The 4,272-nt window shown below is 36.3% G+C and overlaps 1 long non-coding RNA gene across 1 annotated transcript; it reads right to left on the bottom strand.

Moving 5' to 3' along the window:
* Positions 1 to 1,109: 1,109 nt before the first annotated feature.
* LOC126827009 (uncharacterized) lies at positions 1,110 to 3,787 on the bottom strand. The gene is made up of 2 exons (XR_008788918.1): positions 2,230 to 3,787; positions 1,110 to 1,990 (listed from the first exon to the last, which is right to left on the bottom strand). It is a non-coding gene; the product is annotated as an uncharacterized LOC126827009 (long non-coding RNA).
* Between the last annotated feature and the right edge of the window lie 485 nt (positions 3,788 to 4,272).

The raw sequence follows: 4,272 nt of genomic DNA, 5'->3' as shown, positions 1-4,272 counted from the left end.
AGCCAAATTGGCTAAACTAGGTGATAAAGTGATCACTTTCAAATATTTATAAAAATATTTGTCTATTTCACTTGACGTTTTGGGGTTGTATATTGTGGGATGTCCAATTATTGTGTTTATGAATAGAGTCTGTAGAAATCCATTAAAATATAAACTATATTCTACTTATTATTGGTTCAAGGGAGCTAACTCTTAATTATGACGTTCTGCAATCAGACCACCGAATCTTGACATATAGACATCAATGTTAAGTCTATTTGCTCTGCTGAAACTTTTCCCCAAGGTTTTGTTGGTTTGATTGATCTCCACCAATTTGTTAAAGCCAGTTTAATTTTTGTCAAGGATGCTGAGATGTAAACAAGGTTAGGGCACGTGATTGTTGCTGGGATTGCAAGTTAGGGTAAGCATTGGGGTTAGGTCTAGTGTTAGGGTTAGGATTTTGATTAGCGCTAGCCCTGTTTATATCACATGACCTATGACGAAAAATTGAGCTGGCCTTATCATTAAGCACTAACGATGGAACAACATGCAGGCATATCTCAATCCAAAGCTTGTATGAGGTTCACCATTGACATTTTGACATACACAAATTTGAAGAATCATACTACAAACATGTAACTATATATGCTGCTGTAGTTGTACCTATCACCATAACCATAACCTGCAGAAAATGGCAATTCAATCCCCTCTTCTTTGATTCTAGACTGAGTCCAAACAAAAATGGCATGTTAGAGAGAGAAAGATTATATATAAAAAACATTAAATTCATGGATACAGGGAGGGCGAATGGTTAGCTTGTGTGTATCATAAGGTCTGTCATTGAGTCAACAGGCGTGGTTTCGATTCTCCCGGTTGTACGTGACAAGGAGTAGGGTCACCTGTCCATCCTCGTGGGTTTTCTCCGGGTCCTCCGGTTTCCTCCAACTGCTAAAGACCCATACGTGCAAACCATTTATTGAAATAAAATGGAACCATATGTTAGTCCCGAAATGACCTTGTTTGTGTCGAGTAGACCCCCCCCCCCCCCTATAATTACTAAAGTAATTAGTGGTATACCCTCTATAAAAAAACCCAAAACAATTTATTTTATGTAAAATGAAATAAAGAGCTTGACTAATAAATATTCATTTATTAAAATAAATTAACCATGAATGGAATACAGGTAAATAATGATACAGGTATAGAATACAGGTAATATGTATTCAATACAGGTACATAATAATACTGACTTATCACAGATTAACAGTGGCATACAGAGGTGGGAAGGGGGGGGGGGGCAAAGAGGACAATGGCCTAAGGCATCAAATCAAATTAATTTTGTTGAAATTTGAAATTATTGTTTTGTTATTAACATTGTTGAGCAAGCTGCCATATTTTGTTTGTTTTTTTATACAAATATAAAATGTCTTCCTTTCTCGTGTTTCTGAGTACTAGGTCCTACATGACACACGGTCATTTTTAAACCTCTATACACCACTGTCGATTAATAATATCACTAATTAATAATACTGATCAACATATTATCATCAAATAAATTAAACATACAAGAGGTAAATCTGCCTATTGCGGGTCTTTCTTTAGGCCTGAAATGGTATCTAAAATTATTAATTAGACATTAATTAACTTATCCAGACCATAATCAACTTTCGCTGCCATCGCTGGCCTGCGATATTTAGCGGACGGGAATACATTTTTGAAAAATAATTAAACTTTAAAATAGGTAATCAAGACTTTGTTTTTTATTGTACTGACTTTAGTAATGATGTTCGAGGCTAGACTAAAATTCAATCGCTAATATCTTGGTTCATAGTGGAGCGATTTTCAGCATATTCCCTTTATATTATCTATTATTTAACTATAATAGCGAGAACTGTCAACTCTTATCTAATCTCCCATAATGCCTCTTTAATTAATTTAATACAGAAATATAGATAAACATAAATACAGACCCGAGCGTAGACTTGTTGATAGGGCAGTGCCATTGACATACCTAGAGTCTGCCCAGAACATAGACTTGTTGATGACATACCTAGAGTTTGTACAGAACAATAGACATGTTGATGACATACCTAGAGTTTGTACAGAACAATAGACATGTTGATGACATACCTAGAGTCTGCACAGAACAATACACATGTTGATGACATACCTAGAGTTTGTACAGAACAATAGACATGTTGATGACATACCTAGAGTCTGTACAGAACAATAGACATGTTGATGACATACCTAGAGTCTGCACAGAACAATAGACATGTTGATGACATACCTAGAGTCTGCACAGAACAATAGACATGTTGATGACATACCTAGAGTTTGTACAGAACAATAGACATGTTGATGACATACCTAGAGTTTGTACAGAACAATAGACATGTTGATGACATACCTAGAGTTTGTACAGAACAATAGACATGTTGATGACATACCTAGAGTTTGTACAGAACAATAGACATGTTGATGACATACCTAGAGTTTTTACAGAACAATAGACATGTTGATGACATACCTAGAGTTTGTACAGAACAATAGACATGTTGATGACATACCTAGAGTCTGCACAGAACAATAGACATGTTGATGACATACCTAGAGTTTGTACAGAACAATAGACATGTTGATGACATACCTAGAGTCTGCACAGAACAATAGACATGTTGATGACATACCTAGAGTTTGTACAGAACAATAGACATGTTGATGACATACCTAGAGTTTGTACAGAACAATAGACATGTTGATGACATACCTAGAGTTTGTACAGAACAATAGATATGTTGATGACATACCTAGAGTTTGTACAGAACAATAGACATGTTGATGACATACCTAGAATTTGTGCAGAACATAGACATGTCAACACACCTAGAGTCTGTCCAATTTGTATGTCATCATACCTAGAATCTGTCTAGTTTGTTGGGTGGTTCTTGACTTTCTCTTGAAAAACACAGCAGAATATACATTAAAATAATTTAAAATGTGAAACAGGGTTTTCGTTTTTTTCATGGAAAAATAAAATTGTGTCATTCTCACTAGAAATGTAATTTATTTTCAATGCAGTAGACCAAAAGTGTTGCCATTGGCAGACCACCCATCAATGGCCCCAGCTATGATACTGTGTGAGTCTCTAAGCTATGGGAAGATAATTAACTAGATCCTATTTTGTGAGTGTTTACAGTGAAAAAGGCTACCAAATAGTTTAGTAATTGGAGACTAAAAATCAGGGCCCTGTTTCACAAAATTTTAACAAAAGATAAAATCCAAATTTTAGTAGATACATACATCAATTTTGATTGGCTAAGCACTAAAATCAATCCAATATTATCCAATCAAATTACTAAAATTTAGATTTTATCTTAGTTAAAATTTCGTGAAACAGGCCCCTGGTCAATTGGGTTAAATTAGTAGGCCCCTTCTGATTGTCAGATCCTAAAACTGTAGTTTATTCAGCTCATGTCAAAATCTGACCCTGAATAAATAATAAATCGCAAAATATAACAAATAACAGATTAAATAACATCTTATAACATTAAGCAACATGTAGTTTTGGCAAAATAACTTTCATATTAAAGCAGAGAAAGTCTCGGGAGAGAGATATGGGGTTTAACATCCACTCGACACAAACTAGGGCATTTTGGGACTAACATATGGTTCAATTTTATTTCAATAATTCGATTGCGCACAAGCGTCTTTAGCAGTGGGAGGAAACCAGAGGACCCGAAAAAAAACCACCAGGTAGGACAGGCAACCCTACTCCTTGTCACGTACAACCGGGGAATCGAAACCACGCCAGTTGACTCATTGACAGACCTTATGAGACAGCGCGCACGTGCTAACCATTCGGCCATCCAACCCCCCACTAAAGTCTGGGATATTATCATTGCAGGAGGGGACGTTAAGTCTACGAACAAACGAACAGAGCAATCTTTATAATGTGTTAGAATACCAGGGATACAAAAGCTGTCTTTTAAAATATGTTTGTATACGCAATACAGGGGTAGCTGAGAGAATCAAGTTTTGTCAAACAATGTGGATGGGTTTTAGTTATAATATATTCACGTTGACTATAGCCGCTTTAATATCAAATAGGGGATTTAGGTGACTGAATGGTTAGCACTTGTGCATTGTATCATAAGGTCTATCATTGAGTCAACTGGCCTGGTTTCGATTCCCCGGTTGTACGTGACAAGGAGTAGGGTCGCCTCTCCAACCTCGTGGGTTTTCTCCAGGTCCTCCGGTTTCCTCCCACTGCTAAAGACTCTTTACGCGCAA

This window comes from Patella vulgata, chromosome 7 (genome assembly GCF_932274485.2).
Source record: "Patella vulgata chromosome 7, xgPatVulg1.2, whole genome shotgun sequence".
In the NCBI taxonomy this organism is placed as follows: domain Eukaryota; kingdom Metazoa; phylum Mollusca; class Gastropoda; family Patellidae; genus Patella; species Patella vulgata.
This window is presented reverse-complemented; position numbering and strand designations above follow the sequence as displayed.